The sequence below is a fragment of the Cydia strobilella genome, chromosome 3, assembly GCF_947568885.1.
Source record: "Cydia strobilella chromosome 3, ilCydStro3.1, whole genome shotgun sequence".
Classification (NCBI taxonomy): Eukaryota; Metazoa; Arthropoda; class Insecta; order Lepidoptera; family Tortricidae; genus Cydia; species Cydia strobilella.
Genome location: NC_086043.1, coordinates 1,884,358 through 1,904,258, shown reverse-complemented (window position 1 = coordinate 1,904,258; position 19,901 = coordinate 1,884,358). Strand labels below are relative to the sequence as shown.

Below are 19,901 nucleotides of genomic sequence, written 5' to 3'. Positions count from 1 at the left end.
AAATACGTTGTATAAGTTACAAATTTATCTCCATAATACTTGTGGTATTTTCGAATTTAAACTGTTGTGAGACATACTAACATTAAATCATTTTACGGTTTAGACTCACTTGTTTTAGTCACTCGCGCGACATGTTTCGGAGAGCCTAGGTCTCCTTTCTCAAGCACTAATATGGTATTGGTAATATGGTCTTGTGGTATTTTCTATAAAAAGGGAACTTATTGTCGATGGCGCTTACGCCATTATAAACGATGCTTCGATATAAATACAATGTCGCGCGACGCTGTGCGGCGTAAGCGCCATCGACAATAAGGTCCCTTTTCATAGAAAATGCCCCAATTGTGTGATGTTATTCTATACATTCATCGTTTCATACGCTTAAATACTAGACTCATGCCGAAGTTAGTGTTTATTATTTAACGTTTTTTAATTTTACTTATATTTACTGTAATATTTTCTTAAATTAAGAGAGATGAACTTATTTGACCAATAATATCCAGGCCTATATATCGAATGTTACGGAATTTTTTTACAAACTTTCAGACAAAGAGGATGCAATTGTATTTTTTACCACACCAGCTGGTAAAAGCTCTCTTGATTCTTCAAAAATTGATGAGAAAGTTGTATTTTATCCAAAATGCAAATTTTGAGTTGTTTTCTTATGATGGCTGGTAGAATTGACTTTTAAGGTGGTTCGACTAGGTTACCCAAAGCTTAAACCCCGCTAGATGGCGTCACTTTCGCAAATTTTCAGGTTTTATTTTTTTGTGGAATAGTGTTGGTATCTGTATACTTAAAAGTATGTTTAGCGCACTCTTTACATAAATATTGAACTATTATAATAAACATTGAATACTTCATTAGTGCAAAAAACACTTTTAAAGTCGACAGAGTGTTTCTGTCATGCTATTTCCTACTATTACTCACACATGCAAACAGTGTTTCCGTTATGCTTGTAGTAGACAATTTCATGCAGTGTAAGTATGCTGCAATGGCGTTGCGGTATGTTCGTGGAAATACGTGCAAGAGGATTCGGGTTCGAGACTGGTACGACAGGGGTACTTTTTTTGTCCTTTTTGTGTTATCTTATGTTTCTTATACCTTTTATTCTTCGAATTCTTGTCCGATTCCGATATAACCGAAATATATTTCAGTGATATCGGAAACGGCTCTAACGATTTCGATGAAATTTGCTGTAAGGGGTTCGATCTAGCTAGGTCCTATCTCTGGGAAAACGAGCATTTTTGAGTTTTTACTTATGTTTTCTTTTTCTCCCAGATATTCAGTATTATTAATAAATTAGTTTATAACGTTTTATAAAAATATGTGACGTTTTGAACTAAAAGGTACCACATTGTCGGTTGTCGATTAGGTTGATTTCATTTTGAAGCTTTATGGAAATATGACAACAATAAGTAGGTACCCGTTTGGTTGAAAACGCCACATATATTGAAAACCTGACTCACAAATCTCACCTTTTTGGGTTCTTCCAACTCAGAAAGGATGGAGAATACTGACGATTCTTAGTAGCACTAGCCCAAGGAAGTCCAGGTTTGTAAGTGTTAGGTATCAGTTTTTTTTTAAAGGGCTAAATATAGTTCTACAAGTAAAGCAATCCCTTACTGCCCAGCCTCTATAGTATTTTTCAAACTGGAAGGGTACGATGATAGATTTCATCTCCATACAATTTATAACCTAATAATGCCAAATGTTGCAAAATTATATTGAATTGAGATCTATCATCGTACCCTTGCAGTTTGAAATAGTTATTTACGATACAAGTGCGGAAAAGAGAAAATTCGCAACTCGTGTCGATTAAAACACTTCCTTCGGTCGTGTTTCAATTTATCGCCACTCGTTGCCAATTTCCTACTTTTCGCACTTGTATCGTAATGTACTAATAATAAAGTAGTAATTGTAAAATAAAATTAAAACTTTTTTTATATTTTTTTTTTGGATTCAAGTAGGTACAGTGAGTAACAACATTGCATGGCCTTCTAATTATAACTATTATAGAAAACGGGATATTTATCATGTTTATTTATATTATTTATTTCTCGATATTTTGGCCGGTCTTGCAAGACCAGTCGTTGTGGAGATCCAGCAGTGGATGTCTTGTTGGTGTAGATGGATTCACACAACAAATGAAATAACATTTTTTCATATTTGTTATCCGTAGTTGTCCCTGTACCTGAAAGAAAAATAATATCATGATAGCACAAAATCTCTAATGTTATAGGAAGAAAGATGATGCAACAATATGGATTCTAATAAAGTTATCATTTACTTACCTAGTAATAATTGTGTTTTTCATTCATAGACAAAATTCCATAATTTTCATCCCCAGGAAATGTTTTATTTTACTTTATTGCAGTGAGGATGTCCTGATTTTTTCTGGCTAATGAAGGAAAACATTTTATTTCCAAGAATGGCTCTTCATTTTGCACAATACCTAAAAAAAACCTAGAGTTAGTGACACATTGACTATTCGGCAACCAAAACAGTAATAATTACATTATATAGGTATTGTTCACTGCTTATATCTAATTATCTACCATTACGGAAGAAGTGAGAATTATTTTCTAAAAAGATCGGCACGAGAAAATTACAATGTACAATGAAGGAATGAAACTGTACCTACCTTACGAAACTTCACCATCATGAATTCCGCTTCAATTGAGTCTGAATTTTTCTGGATTTTTGCGGACCAGAACACCGATGATTTTTGTAACTTGATTTAGACGTTGCTATCATTTTCAATTTATACAAACAAATTGACACAATAAACATGACCCTATGTGTCAGTGTCAACACTGTCAAATAAAAATGCACTAAACATGACGGCACTGCAAATCCTGCCAGGTCGGCTAGGCAACGTCGCCAACGTCATAGAGTGGCAACGCCGCACGCAACGTATTTGTACACGACATTTGTGACACACACATACGTAAAATTGATGAAAAAATTACGTTGATTTATGTATGATTTCTGTATGAAACAAAGTTTTTCTATTAATTTAGCGCAAACGAATATTCGAAAGTAGATAAATGAGCAAATATTTGTGTAGTAATAGTGTGTAGTGCCTTAATTAAAGCAGATTGAATTTTGTATGAAAATCGAACCACCTTAAATTATGATTTTGAATGATAAAAATTTAATAACATTCATTTTGAATTGATTTGCTTTGATTTTGTTTGTTATATCGCAATTAGTATTTTCCTTGTGTTGGTGTGGTGAATAATTTTGTGTTTCACTCGGTGGCAAAACGTGCCTTGAAACCCTCGCAACGCTCAAGATTACATTTTTAATTTTTTAAATCTTTCGCTTGCTCGGGTATCAATATTGGCACGAGAGGTTAAACAACAACTTTGCCCCCTTGTAAAACAAACTCAAAGCGAGATAACGACTCTATAGAGCGACTGGTCGTACAAGGAAGAGTGGAGGGAACCAGATAGCGCGACAAATCACCTATGCGCTGGACTGACCAAATAAAGCAGTGGGAAACCGCGTATCTGAGTGTGTTAGACAGTCTGCCAACAGGGAGAGATGGCGGGAGATCGTGCGAAGAGCTGTGTCCGCCTCTACTACCGATGCGGGACGCCTCAACGTGACCTGCACGACCGCTCTGTCAATAGCGATACGACAGAGAAGAAGAACAAATTATTTTGAGCAGGTACGTAAGAAACGAGACTAGACCCAATCTAACCTCAATAAATTAATTAACGTCCTTTAGAATGACGGCCTCAGGCAAACCGCGCCGATCGATCCGCGCGTTATGTAAACCCCCTCCCCACCCCCATTCACAAGGCTCCAACCGCTCGGAACCTCTATGGAACCTCTATACACCCATTCCTCACTCAAACTGGACTATACCAACCACTATAAAGTGACCGTTTGAAACTGAAAATCTGTTTGAAATTGCAGTTAAACCACGCTGGTTTTTGCAAAGCTGATAACAACAGAAAATACCAATATAGTTAGATCTCTAACTTCAAACATTTAGCAGAAAAGTACAGCTTAAAAACACTGGTATATAACCTCAAACAGCTTTTATACTAGTGAATTAACCCGTCCACTGCGCATCGGTCCGCGCACGACGGGAACGCTCAGTTGTTTTCCCGGATTCTCCCGGATCGCACGAGAATCCAGTGCTCGTTGTTTTCCAATGTTGTAGACAAACAAGGTAAGTGTGTTTGTAACGATATGTTTGTGTGTCTGTGTGTGGATGCATTGCTCGGTGATTGGTGCGTAATAATAGATGAATTTAATGGGAAATATTTATGATTCATGGATTCAATTCAAAGAAAAATCGGAGTGGAAGGAGATTAGGGATTTCTGATAACCTCTTTTAATCTTAGTATTTTTAACGTAATTATTAGGGTTTTATGTTTAGGGTTTGAATTAGGGTACAAAATCAGGAATAGAAATCAGTTACTAATATATATATAAATCAAGATTTTATAAACAAATTACGTTATCGTCAGCTTATTTGAATAGTTTCTTTTAGTTGTGTTGTTACTAATCACTTCTAGCTTTTATTTGAGTTATTTATCAAATAAATAAAAAAGAAGTCGATTATATTATACATTAGAATAATTATATTATACATTAGAATAATCTCATGCAAAAAGCTCTACCGCCACATTTTTTGGAGACAACGAAAATAATGTTGACCCATTTACCTGGACCAGTATTTTTTTATCAAGCAGATACGCGTGGTAATGTGTGCAATCTTCCTTTAATATAAAACTTGTCATTTACGTGGAGTTAAATCTAAGAAAAATGTGTTTGAAATTTGAGTGTCTAATCGCGAGCAATATTCTTCAATATCTGAACATTATTTTTTCGTCTTGTCACGTTTGTACACTACTTAATAATATCACTTTTGATATGACTCACCCAAAACTCCGTATCATCTGAAACAATTAAAATAAATACAAAAACCATATTTAAACTTAGTTTCCGTGTTCCGGGCTTTCAATTTTCTCTCATAACGTTCCCAGCATTTGAAATATGATAATAATATGTATTCTTTGTTATCATATGGTATAAGTGGCAAACCTATGGAATTTTCGTAACTCAATGGGAATTTAGGTACAGGTTTTTTTTTTGTACCAAATTTGGACTTCGTGTTAATTCCGACCAGATAGAGAAGCTCTTCAAGACTACCATTTCTTATCTAAATCTGTAAAAAATGCCCTGAAATGACCCAGTGGCCGTGTGCATTTTTTAATTTTTCTAATGGAAAACCTTTTTCCAGTTTTGAGATTATGTCGAAAAGCATAACTTTTCAAAAAACAATAGTCACACAAATGTTATTTTATTATTTTAGTTGAAAATGTCAAATCAAGATATATTTTTATCAGATCGTATTCCTCTTTTTGTCGCTGTCAGTAATACTTAATACTGGCTCAACCGGCTGGAAATAATGCCACGCCACAATATAAATGCGAAAATTGTACAAAATTTAGGCCGTAATTGTCCCAAAATTGAGAGGCTTACGAGCAGGGGTCGGAAACCGGTATTTGCTCCATACAAAAATACCGGTATTATAACGTTCTTTTTCGTTCTTTTGTTTATAATTTCATTTTTAATGGGACGTTTTAATAATGCAAAATTGTTTCCTAAATACATGATTCAGTCCTACGTAATGAGCATAAAAAAATTCAAAATATTGGGCTATTTCGGGGTTTTTAAAAAATACCGGTTCCGAGCCCTGCTTACGAGTAAAAGGTAATTCTTGTAGTAAGTGAGTACAGTCATGCTAATAAAACCGTCTGGTTCAATATCTGAAAAGGCTTTTAATGACGTTTTAATGGCCAGATTTTGGGAACTGGGCCTTAATTAAAACTCTTTGTTGGCTTTCTGCGGCGACTTTAACAAAAGTCAGTCGTGATTGCGGTAATCTGGGGCTGATTCCACTTATTATGATGCTGGCTCGTGACATTATTTGGGTAAAGTAAAGTGGCTTTTCGTCGATTAAAGAGTTTGATTGACCGGATTTTCCCCAAGAATTTTAGAAAAATTATAAAAGAAATTTATAAATACATATATTTAATAAATACATAGAGTTCGTCTTAGCTATAGTGCGACATAAAAAAGTAGAAATTAAATAAAATGGAACCTAAAAAAAAACCATACTAAATTGTTGCCATGTTTATGCATGTTTATGCATTTTACGTCAAAAATGTGACAGTTACATAGGAAGTGGGGCCCTCAATAATTTTCTACAATTTCTTGTCGCACTATGACTCTTCCTCGACTTTATTCACGTCATTCCATGTAGATTGTCATGTCTCAAATGATGTGTTGAATGTTGACATCACAAATATAATTCCCTGCCAAGAACACGCTATGTGGGTTCATTTTGAATTGGAAATGGGGATCTGGCACTGGAAATATTAAGCAAAAAAATGTTCACAATATCCATATAGCTTTGACACGCAAACGTGAGAATATTAACTGCACTAGTTCATGGCCCCGTCGGAAGATCAGCGCTAGCCCAGCCAGGCTAGCACCATGCTGAGTCGGGACCATTTCGTGGCTTATATTATTTATGTTGTGTTTCCTATGTACGTGTTTTCCTCTTTTTTGCCACGAATAAACGCTATCTATCTATCTATCTATTATTAGTAGTTTTTACTAAAGCGACTGCCAACCCAAAAGAGGAATTAGGCCTTAGGTTTGAACCCTTGACTTCCGGATTGAAAGTCACAAGCTCTTACCGCTTGACTAACGGCGTTTCAAATAATGAAAAAAAAAAGTAGTATGACCGAAGGAAGTTTAAATTTGACTAGGTCTTTTTCTTTCACATCGCAATATCCACTAACAAGGATGAATAGGCTGTGCCTGCAACCCCTCGTCATTACTGGCTAACTTGATATAGCATCTGTGATATAGCCGAGCGCGCTTTTTACCGTTACCGAGAGTTTCCTGTTACAGGAAATGCTATTATTTCAGACTGAGGTTTGTAAATGTATGGGATCTTCATTTATCGCATAGAGTAGGGTTTCTTTAACATATAACCCGTACCCTTATGCAATTTCACAGATGAATATGAACTTCTTTGGGGTTCCCGGCAAGCTCGGTTCTCCATACAGACGTAGTTTCGCTCTCATTTTAAAACGACTAGCTAGAAACAACCTCTGAAACTTTGTACTTACAATAGGATAAGGTATATGTATGTCTGTAATTAGTTTATGTAGCTTCAGACACCATAGATAAAAAATACAGCGAGTTTAAGTTTTTCATATAAAACTTATTATTGCTCTGTTTCGTTTGTTTTATAAACTGGAGCTATATAAACTAATTACAGACCTAGATATACCTCATGTCATTGTATGTGCAAAGTTTCATTACAATCCAACACGTAGTTTTAAAATGAGAGCGGAACTACGTTTGTATGGGAAGGTGCAACTCGGCCGAGCTCGCCGAGGACTCCGCCGAGTTACGCGTTTCTGAGAAAAACCAAATGATGACTAATGATAATATGAGAATAATTACATTATGACTTTCAATAATTATGTCAAACAATAGAGACCCGTGCTAGCTATACTATGCAAGCTATATATATGTGTTACTACCTCTAACCTACTTCTCAAACGTCCCGGTACAAAGCAACATGGCTACAAACTCGAATACCTACTTAATTATATTATTTTGCTTCTGGCTAACTGTGTACATTGAGGACTATATTTTGAGTGAGGACTGTATTATAAGTGAAGTATTAGCGCTCTTAAAAAAACGAGTTAGCATAGTTTAAGGTCAAATACTAAATATGTAAACACCGCTCAAATAGCATGAAACAAATTTCAAGAGTACCTACTATTATAATACAACAGACTGTATCAAACTCATGCTGTTTCTAGCACATAAAAATTAAATAAAGCAAAAATAATTATTAGAAGAAAAAGCTAAAAATATGTATTTTGTAAAAGTACAATTCGAAGAAAAGGCTTAAAAATCTAAACAAAAGGTCTTTTTGATAATATTTCCCACATATTATTCGCTAAATAAAGTTTATCGACATAATAAGGGTAGCCGCTATTCGATAGCCAGAGTGTTTCGGCACCACCTGTTGCTACACGCGCCTGCCCGTGCCCGGTCCATGGCAACTAACTATTCTAATATCTAATAACAAACCAAAATAGGATAGGAAAATAGGATGAGTTGTTTTGTTATAACTTATATAACCGATTATATAATGGTTCAGAATTATTTAGTAGATAGCGATAAATATTACATAATTTTATTTATATGAATGTTAATTTTGCCTTCCAGAATGTTTAGGAAAAACTTGTCTTTTCGTATCAGGTGTCCTAACATCTTGCCTCTCCTATGCCTTATGGTATTTAATAAGCTTCGCCTTTCTCCTACCATACTCAAAACCTCTTTATTCGTCTTTCTTTCAGTCCAACTAATCCTTTCCATCCTCCGCCAACACTACATTTCAAAAGCTTCCAACCTCTTTCTGTCTTTTTGTCTCAGTGTCCACGTCTCACTCGCATACAACGCAATGGCTCCAGATAAACACTTATCAAATAGTTTCTAGGCTTTTTTAGAAATGCGTGTCTTAAGTATGTCTGGCTCAGGAAAGAAAGGATTGGCAATTACTCCACCGACAAGAGCAAAGCTCTAAAGTTATGATTACCAGTATATGTAATGTATGTATGTTTATGCCTATATAATTATAAATATTACGTACTTGTATAAGTACGTAATATAGCCTGGACAAGAATTGCCGCAGACAAAAATACATGGCCCACGATGGAGGAGGCCTATGTCCACAAATGGACATCTCAATAAATATTTATAAAATAAATAAATACAATAATTATTAAATTACTTATAGAATTAAATTATAAAAATGCATGGAACAATAATTTTAAAACGAAATTCAGTACTTATCTTTATAATTGTATAAATTTATACTGCATAAATTATGAATATATTATTAATACTAAATCCATTTACAAAAACCACTGCATGTTTTGTAAACTAGTGTAATATTTATTGAAATAAATGGCTCTACTGCTACTACTACTTGTATAAGTTTGGTTGTACCTATTACAACATGATGGTGCACTGCCTACAACTGATCTGTTTTACCCGAAGGTTGACTGGTAGATGTGTGTATTTTCTTTTGTGCAATAAAGAGTAATAAATATAATATTATTTTATATTATAGGGATAAAGAGGTTATTGCTATTGTCATTTTAATCACACTTGCTCGCAAAACATCTTTTTTCATGCAGGTGTACTAGGGAAAGCAAAACCGAATTTTAATTGTATGGAAAAATCGGTTTAAAACCGAAAAATAAATATTAACCGAATTTTAATACAAATAAAAACCGGTTTTGCATTCCCTAAGGTGTACTGAAGGACAAAGGCCTCCTATATTGTTCCCGGGGGAGTTATATGGATTGTGTTCTTTTGATTTTGTTTCAATGTTTATTTGTCCAAAGAAACCTTTTTTATTTGTCCAAAAACGCCTTTGTAGGGCTCAATGTTTTGTAGAAATAATATTTTGTTTTTGCGTTACATTGATTTCGTTAGACAGTGGACTTTTAGTACTAACTTTAATATCACACAATATAATATTTAATATTACATAATATATTAATATGTAGATATGTACCTCCAGTTTTAATTAATTTATGATTCCGAGTAGAAATTAACACAAAAACTTTAATCTAAAACCAAAGTAAAAAATAGCTTATTTATTTACACAACATAATCACGCGTTTTCCAGAATTTTAAGTACATATTTAGATACTCGTGGTGATCCCAGATTTAAACTTTGCTCTCATTTACCTACTTTCATAAAATTTCTTACCTAATCTTTTAAACTTACCTAACCTTTTCACCTTTATTTTTATCAAGAACAACAAACAAAGCTAGGTAATCCAAAGTTACAAATTAAAATAGAAATTGCAAGTTAGATTGCAAACCCACGCGCTGTCAGACGATAAATAAGACAGACTTCTTTATTGAAGACTTCCGATTGGACCTAGATACCGATTCTAAAGGGGCCCGCTCAGTCCGCCGGACGATATCGGCCCGGCAGTTTTTCGGAACTGTCAAATTTTTGTTCTAACTGACACTGATACCAAACACATATGGGTTTGATGAAAAAAAATTTTGAGTGTCAGTTCCAAGTATGGGGAACCCCCAAAATTTATTGTTTTTTTTTCTATGTTGGTGTGAAAATCTTAATGCGGTTCACAGAATACATCTACTTACAAAGTTTCAACAGTATAGTTCTTATAGTTTCAGAGAAAAGTGGCTGTGACATACGGACGGATAGACAAGACATACATGACGAATCTATAAGGGTTCCGTTTTTTCCATTTGGCTATTTTTTGCCATTAGGCTACGGAACCCTAAAAAGTAATGATATCCCATAAAAAACAAAAATGTGAAATGAGAGCCAAGTTCAATATTAAGAATATGCGTCGTTATTGACTTCACCGGCAAAATATGGGTGCCTAATACACTTGAGATGTAATTAAAGTTCAGGATTTTTCTTGGCTAGTTTTTATACCAACAAACTCAATTTCTGAAAAGTAACATAGACAAATATAATAAAGACTGTACGAAAAAAAACGTATTTGGAACGTAGAGCAGAAACGCATTACTTTCTGCACACTTCATAGATAAACAATGATCGACTTTCAGAGCACGAAAAATGAAAAAACCTTAACAAATAGTTTTTAATCAGAATCGGGTTCATAAAAACGGTTTCCCGTAATGGTTTTCCGATAGACATCTCGATCGCTTTCCCTAGCTCGCAATTAGGCTGAGTGCCGAAACTTTGCCAATCTTAACTTTAGTGTCTACTAATAAATTACTCAAATTTTATTGATTTATTCGTTGCCTAATTATTTTGTTCAAATATACTTTATTACGCCTAGCAACGGCTGTGGAATGAGCTCCCTGCCGAGGTTTTCCCGAGGGGCTACAGTATGGGGTTCTTCAAAAAAGGAGTGTACAGGTTTTTAAAGAGTCGGCAACGCGCGTGTTGCAGGCGTCCATAGGCTACGGTAACTGCTTACCATCAGGCGGGCCGTATGCTCGATTGCCACCGACGTGGTATATAAAAAAAAACCGGCACATGAATGGTGAATGATATGTATTTATACGAGTATATTATCTTAAGCTAATTATTAGAGCAATCTATTGATGTTAATATTATTCCATAATAATATTGAATTATTATACAAATCGAATTAAATACTAAGAATTTACAAAAAAAAATCGTCAAGCATTTACGGCTTCTGGTGCAAAGCTGCCCATAACGTTCGCGGCATTACCACGTTATATACGTTATATGGTGTATTGCCATTTTGTCCCCGCCCCAGACGTGACCGCCGCCATACATGTGGCGGCGGACCTGGGAATATATGCAGCGCTTATTCCCATCTGTCCGGCGGGGACAAATGGGAATACACCCGTTCGATAACTAAATAGCTATGGACAGCCTTATAATCTCGATATAATATCGATAAATTAATTGACTTTTGGAAGAGAATTATAAATATATAAAGCAAGTTCATAGTTAATTAGTATAATTTGGCAATATGCTTTTAGCAACACAATACATATTGCACAATTTTCAATTTAAATGTAATAGTTCCGTTACATAAACTAGTTTAATTTTTTCTTTTTAAGAACGTTTATATTTAACCACAATCTGGACAATGTAAGCCACATTTTCTTTGCTCCTGTTCTATTTTTTTTTGCAAATATTCTTTTTATTTCATAAAGCTCAAACGAGGTTTGAAAGCACAATTTCAGTTCAATGTTTCAAGAAAAGAGATTAAAATATTTAAAATCACAAAATATAGTTCATAAAATATTCATGACCAAAAAAATAAACGATTATAAGATTAATAAGTCACAATATTATATTACACAAGATTTAAAACTCTCTTCAAAGACTTAAAACAAAATGAAAACTAATTTCATTACTTAATGTATCTGTTCTCAAACAATTGAGCTTGGTGTAATTAAAGTCATTTGTTTGGATTATGCGGCCGCTATTGGCAGAAGCTATGCGGGGTTCTCATTACGAGGCTGAAGTAAACAACAATAACTAGTTGTAGGCTAGGTAAATTACTCACTTTATGATGTTTTGTCTGGATTAGCCTCCACCTGCGACTTTGTCTGTGTAGAATTTATGTTCAATCTGTCGACCAAGTCGAGCAAAAAAAAAGAGGCGCGGCCGTACCATCCTTTTCTGGAAGCCATTCAGGCCATTTTCGACGTCAAGTAATTTTGTTCTGGCTAAAGCTAGAACCCTGAATTTTCAGTGACATATAGGGCATAATATGGCTTAGATATATTCCCAAGAACATTCAATTTAAACTTTTAGTTTAAGAATTATTGTACGTCAAAGTTCCTTAGTTTTGTCATGTACATTGAAAAAACTTTAACCTTTTTAGGTCTCTTTAGGTATTTTAGGTCGTTTCAAACGATAAATATCATTTAGGTTATTAACCGGTTATTGGCTCCAAAAACCGGTTTTTAATCGAGCAAATGGCTCGGTTAACCGGTTTTCTGGTTAATCTTTTAACCGGTTTGCAAACCCTAGTTATATGGGAGCCCCACTTAAATATTTATTTTATTCTGTTTTTAGTATTTGTTGTTATAGCAGCAACAGAAATACATCATCTGTGAAAATTTCAACTGTCTAGCTATCACGGTTCATGAGATACAGCCTGGTGACAGACATACAAACAGACGGACAGACGGACAGCGGAGTCTTAGTACTATTACTAAGACTCCGCTGTCCGTCTGTCCGTCTGTCCCTATGGTCCCGTTTTTACCCTTTGGTTACGGAACCCTAAAAACCCAAAAACTGGTTGATAGGTATACACCAGCATCTTGGGGTCGCAGTCCAGACGACAATCGTTTTTCGACAAACGCAAGTCGAAAAGTGAAAAGTTATCTTGACTGCGCGTTGCCATAGCTACAGCCCCACGTTTATAGAAAACGTCCAGCGAAACTTCTCATAAATAATGTATGTAGCATCTGTCATCCCGGTCGGTATCTAAATTTTTTCTATTCGTTTGCCTTTTGTCGATGTACCTATTCGTATTCTCATCTTGGCTACGCCCCCATTATGCCGTCAGAAAATATCCAAAATTGCGATACAAATATTTCAAATATTTTGGAAACTTCTCATATTTAATTATCAGTTATCAAAATGAAAGTTTCTTTAATTTCCTATGAATATATGAGAAAATTTAAAGTTTCTACGGAACCCTCGGTGCACGAGTTAAACGAACTCGCAGTTGACCGGTTTTTTTTTTAATCTTTCCGCAACTTGCACGATTTCGTCACTCGTAAATCGATGGAAAACGGCGAAACGCAAATTTTTGAAATACGAGCGATATAAATTGTGAATCTAGTGGTTTTGACCACTCGTTTCTATTTATTTTATTGGTAGAATATAAATGCTTAGTTAGTGGAAATAGTATTGAAGGGAGACACGAAATCGAGCGATCGAAATTCAAAAATCGCCCCCCTGTAAGCCCATTTACGGATAGTAAGTATAGTAACTGTGTTAGGCTTTCTAAAACTATCTACATGTTCTATGTATAGTTTGTCAAAGGACTGTCTCATTTCAAACATAGACAGAGATAATCATACTATCTTTGTCTTACACTAGTACTAGCACCCAAAAGAAAAGGATGAGTATAGTTTTTTGTTTGTTCTAGAACAATAAAATGACAGTGTTGTCAAGCAATAAAATAAAGGTCTAGGGAGCATTGCTCTAGCCATGAGACATGTCCCTTGTTTTATGACGTGTTGGGACTTCAATCCAACGTGTACCTAACATGTCAACGTACATGTACATATGTGTACGACTGTACGTTTAGATTATGTGTTATTCTGGAACCCATGGAGACTATATAAAGGAGCCAAATCTCTATGTATGAAAAGTGTCCATCAAAAAACAGTAATTTAATTAGGCGGCGCCACCATACACCGAAATACTACCAAAACCAACCTACGTAATTTGGTCGGGTTATTTGTTGCCTTATATAGTTCATGTTATACTCATGTCCCAGAGCCTAACTAGCGCCACCGGAGAGATTAGGAAATATTATTTAAAGCTGAAAGCGGTCACTTTTGCAACAATTCTGCCATAAGTGATTGGCGTCCTTTCTATACCATCCATACTGGAACCTATAAGAAGTGACAATCGGTTGGCGACTGCCACGGCGCTACTGCTGTAGCATTGCAGCAGCGGAAAATGGGCCATGTCACAGTCAAATTCATCGATAATTAAATTAAGAAGAAAGGGAACGGACATTTCTCCATATAAACGTAGTCCTTATTTTCCTCTCTGGTGATATTATGGAAAATGTTTTTACATAATTGGATGTATATTAACCGGACCTTTAAATCCGGAGGTCGCGGGTTCAAACCCCGGCTCATACCAATGAGTTTTTCGGAACTTATGTACGAAATATCATTTGATATTTATTTCCCAGTTGCTTTTCGGTGAAGGAAAACATCGTGAGGAAACCGGACTAATCCCGATAAGACCTAGTTTACCCTCTGGGTTGGAAGGTCGCTTTCGTAAAAACTAGTCCATTGCCAATTCTTGGGATTAGTTGCCAAGCGGACCCCAGACTCCCATGAGCCGTGGCAAAATGCCGGGAGAACGCGAGGAAAATGATGATGATGTATATTAACCATAGCTATGTACTTTTGACTATGTCTTAATTAAAAACTGTAATAGATGTCATATATTAAAGAAAAAGTGACGAAGCCCTCCAGTGGTGAAGGCCGGATTCGAACCGGCGTCTTTAGCTAACGCCATGAACCCCTAGGCCACCCCTCCGTGGCGGTGCCCGTCCGAATTTGTCGACTATATGCCATCTTAGTAAGACTAGGCATAGAGTAACTTATACTAGAGCGGTACTGTCATATTAAATTTTGTAACCCCAGTAAATTCACTGCCATCTGTCGACACACTTTAAAACTAAAAATAAATATTTATAAAAATACGATAAAATGTATTTAAATATGGATAAATGATTTTTTTATTTGCATTAATTATTTTTATATGATTTTGACCCATGTTCTTTCACTGGTATGCGTTAAAATTATAAATAATAAAACGAAACAGTCAACGCCCTCTATACGAGTGTAGGCCAAAACTAGTGGCGCCATCTGATCGAGAATCAAATTTTCGTGATTTTCGAGGCACGTTTTTTCCTTAGACTGTATCCATCTATTACGGAGTTATATCTATCTTTGGACTAGGCGTCTTTGACCAGCTCTAAGGGCAAGCAGTGCGCGCTTGCACCTCCTAAACGAACTCCTCCTTCTTACTTTTTCTTTAATATATGACATCTATTACAGTTTTTAATTTATATATAGTAGTGTGACTACTTAAAAAACACAAATCAAAATATTTAATAAAATAATTTGATTTGTTCCCAAACTTGTTTATGTCTTATGTCTTAATTAGTTTATGTAGTTTCAGTCTGAAACTACATAAACTAATGGTATCTGAAATTTTCAGATACCATAGTAAAAAAAAAAAGGTTAAGTGCGAGTCCGACTCGCCCACCGAGGGTTCCGTACTTTTTAGTATTTGTTGTTATACTGGCAACAGAAATACATCATCTATGAAAATTTCAACTGTCTAGCAATCACGGTTCATGAGATACAGCCTGATGACAGACAGACAGACAGACGGACAGACGGACAGCGGAGTCTTAGTAATAGGGTCCCGTTTTTACCCTTAGAGTACGGAACCCTAAAAAATTACAAACCTTGTTTTTGCTCTATTTCGTTTGTTTTATAAGCTGGAGTTATTGTATAAACCATAGAGTAACTTATACTAGAGCGGTACTGTCATAGTAAATTTTGTAACCCCAGTAAATTCACTGCCATCTGTCGACACACTTTAAAACTAAAAATAAAGATTTATAAAAATACGATAAAATGTATTTAAATATGGATAAATGATTTTTTTTATTTGCATTAATTATTTTTATGATTTTGACCCATGTTCTTTCAATGATATGCGTTAAAATTGTTAAATAACAAACGAAACCGTCAACGCCATCTATACGACAGTAGGCCAAAGCTAGTAGCGCCCTCCGAACAAGAATCAAATTTTCTTGATTTTCGAGGCACGTTTTTTCCTTAGACTGTATCCATCTATTACGGAGTTATATATATCTTTGTATAAACTAATTACAGACCTAGATATACCTCATGTCATTGTATGTGCAAATATTACAATCCAGCACGTAGTTTTAAAATGAGAGCGGAACTACATTTGTATGGGAAGGTGCAATTCGGCCGAGCTTGCCGGGGACTTTGCCACGTTAAACCAATAAAATGATTCATTAATCGCACAACCTTGACCTATATTAGGGAATTACACCCCTGAATTTAGTCTACGACCACAAGAAGTCATGCATTCCTCACTAAAGTTCACGACCTAACCAAGTTATTTAATAAACTGAGAATATCACCCACCCCCGGTATGGGGAGGGGGGATTCTCAGCATTCGCACACGTAGCCCATTAGGGCATTCCGGGCCTTTCTGTGTTTTAGATCTAAAACGGCGTAACTGGGGAATATTTGCTAGGAAATGGAGTCATTAGGGAAGTAGGTTGGCATTAAGCAGCGTGTGCTGAAATAGGCACTTTTAGGTGACAGTTTACGACGATTAAAAATAGCTTGGAGGATTTACGGTTGAACTTCAAAATGGCGAGTTCATCTCGAGATATTTTTTTGTATTTGCTCATATCGTTTTTAGGGTTCCGTACCCAAAGGGTAAAAATGGGACCCTATTACTAAGACTCCGCTGCCTGTCGGTCTGTCTGTCTGTTACCAGGCTGTATCTCATGAGCCGTGATAGCTAGACAGCTGAATTTTTCACAGATGATGTATTTCTGTTGCCGCTATAACAACAAATGCTAAAAACAGAATAAAATAAATATTTAAGTGGGGCTCCCATACAAATGTGATTTTTTTGCCGTTGTTTGCGTAATGATACGGAACCCCTCGTGCGCGAGTCCGACTCGCACTTGGCCGGTTTTTTAATACTTAAGTTGAAGTATTTTTTGAATGACATGATTCCGGTATTTTTTTATCAGTGTATATTCTGACTACTCGTAATATCATATCAAGTTTATATTTTTGCGATTCGCTTGTGCGTCTGTGGCCTGCCGTGGGATCAAATATTCATTAGATGCTGAACGAGCTTCGTTATATTTCCCTTAGGGTTTTGCTGTTACAATTATATTATATTTATTTATTTAACCACATGCAAGAACCAAAACACTTACACTATAATTACATTAAAACATTTAAAAATTAAATAACATCATTAAAAAACAAAGAAAATAAATATATCATCAAATTAAGCTTATTCTAATACAAATGTCATATGATAAATAAAGATAAAAGTCAACAATAAATAATAGCCAAATACAATATAATTCAAACAATATCATTCTATATTATTTAATGTCAATCAATACCATTCCGTGTAGAGCAATTGTTAAGATACAGCGCCACAAGCCTCACAAACGTCCCTATACTGTCTGCGAACACGTCGACCTCTGGGAGGTGTTAATCTACTAAAAGCATAAATCTAATGAAATGGTCAATAAATTGTCAATCGTTATTTATTCCCGTTTATAATTTTGATAGCCAGCTTTAAATTTATGTGATTCGGTAATATCATATGCGTCATGGACTTTAAATTTGTTTAATTTTCAAACTCCTTTATAATTTGAAAGTCAATGAGGGCTATCGTTTTTTTGCTCACCAGTTGGTGCCTCTGTTGATGGTGGTCCAAAAGACTAAAGAACAGCTGTCAGTCATTGAAGTGACAAGTGACATTTGACATATCGAACTATGGAAAAGACCACCATCTACACTAGCGCCCCTAGCGGCGACTTCATACGCGTTAGCCCTCATTGGAATGATATGAATCAAATGAAATGATATACCGATACAACCTTCAAACCTTCAAGAAAAGGTAACGCACGCTCAACCCCTCTGGTGTTGCGGGTTGCGGGTGTTCATTTGCGGCGGTAATCGCTTACCATCAGGAGATCCGTCTGCTCGTTTGCTTCAAAAAAAAGATATGACAAAATATGGATACGAAAAAACAGAAAAAAAAACATACTAAGCAACATTAAAACACGACCGCAGGGAGTGTTTTAAATCGACACGAGTTGCGAATTACCTATTCGCACGTGTATCGAACAACGTTTTACAGTACATTTGGCCCTTTAAACTTTCGACATATGCACGAAAAGTGCTCTTTTACGCACTAGTCAAATCGACAAAGTAGTAGTGCGTCAAATAGCACTTTTCGTGCATGTGTCGAAAGTTTAAAGGGCCATATGTACTGTAAAACGTTGCATGATACACGTGCGAAAAGGTAATTCGCAACTCGTGTCGATTTAAAACACTCCCTGTCGTGTTTACGAGTTATTTACGATACAAGTGCGGAAAAGAGAAAATTCGAAACGAGTGGCGATAAATTAAAACATTATAACCGTAGTACCGTCCGTATTAAACGTAATAGTTATTTACGATACAAGTGCGGAAAAGAGAAAATTCGAAACGAGTGGCGATAAATTAAAACACGACCGCAGGGAGTGTTTTAAATCGACACGAGTTGCGAATTACCTTTTCGCACGTGTATCGTACAACGTTTTACAGTACATATGGCCCTTTAAACTTTCGACATATGCACAAAAAGTGCAGTTTACGCACTAGTGCGAGAAAGTAGCACCATATGTACTGTAAAATATTTTTTATGAAGCAGAAACGTCTGCGAGCGTTACTCCAACTCTGTGGGCGACTCCGACTCGCACTTGTCCGGTTTTTTTACATTAAGTATTTTAAAATCCTTGAGAAGCCGTCAGGTCTTATTCGATTTGGAGACGAACAGAACAAACTCGTATAAACTGATTTATGGAACGACATCTCTCTTATGCAAGTGCGAAAGGAGTTTTGCCTTTTGAATAACAATATTACTGCCTTTCGAATTATAACGCGGCTTCTGTATTTGAAGGGGGATCAGAGAGGGTATCAAAAGGGGCTTTTGAAGGGCCTCCTTTTGTAGTTCAGATTTCAAGGCTGTTAACGTTGGTACCCAATGTATTTATACCTACAAATGCAAGGGATTCAACTCGCTTTGTCTGAAACCGTAATTAAGAAGTGTAAAGGTACAATTTAAATGCGCGTTTTCACTGAAGCAATACGTAATATCAGACCTAATAACTACGTATAAGATGAATGAAGTCTAAGGAAAAAACGTGCCTCGGAAATAAAGAAAATTTGTTACTCGCACAGATGGCGCTACTACCAATACCAACCTTTGGCCTATTCTCGTTTAGATGGCGCTGACGTTTTCGTTTGTTATTTAACAATTTTAACACATATCAGTGAAAGAACATGGGTCAAAATCATATAAAAATAATAAATTCAAATAAAAAAATCATTTATCATTTTTTTGATATTTTTATTTTTAGTTTTACTCGTGTTGATAGATGGCAGTAAATTTACTGTGACTACAAAATTTACTATGACAGTACCGCTCTATCCTATATATATTCTCTTTGATACTACTAGTTTTAACCATGGAAAACGCGTTTTCACTAAAAAAGGGTTTTTACGGCGACTTAGATATTGCTTGAATGCCAAACAGAATAGTGAAAATATCTACAGAGAAAATTATGAAAATATCCACAGAGAGATTTTTTGTTTGAAAGAACACGCGAGAGGCAAATTTCGACAGCTTATGGAATTTTTACAATCTACAGAATTTAAATAGGTAGATAATTTTATTGAAACATGAGAGAAAACATCGACCGATTTGATCAGAAAAGAAATTGGCGTCAATC

The 19,901-nt window shown here is 35.6% G+C and overlaps 1 protein-coding gene across 1 annotated transcript in view; it reads left to right on the top strand.

Annotated features, from left to right (window-relative positions):
- Window positions 1-4,119: 4,119 nt before the first annotated feature.
- The window catches only part of LOC134756188 (uncharacterized), a 29,353-nt gene continuing 13,571 nt past the window's right edge, over window positions 4,120-19,901 (top strand). Inside the window, exon 1 of the mRNA XM_063693015.1 lies at window positions 4,120-4,183. The gene's annotated coding sequence lies outside the window, so the exon portion shown is untranslated. The remainder of the gene's footprint in view (window positions 4,184-19,901) is intronic.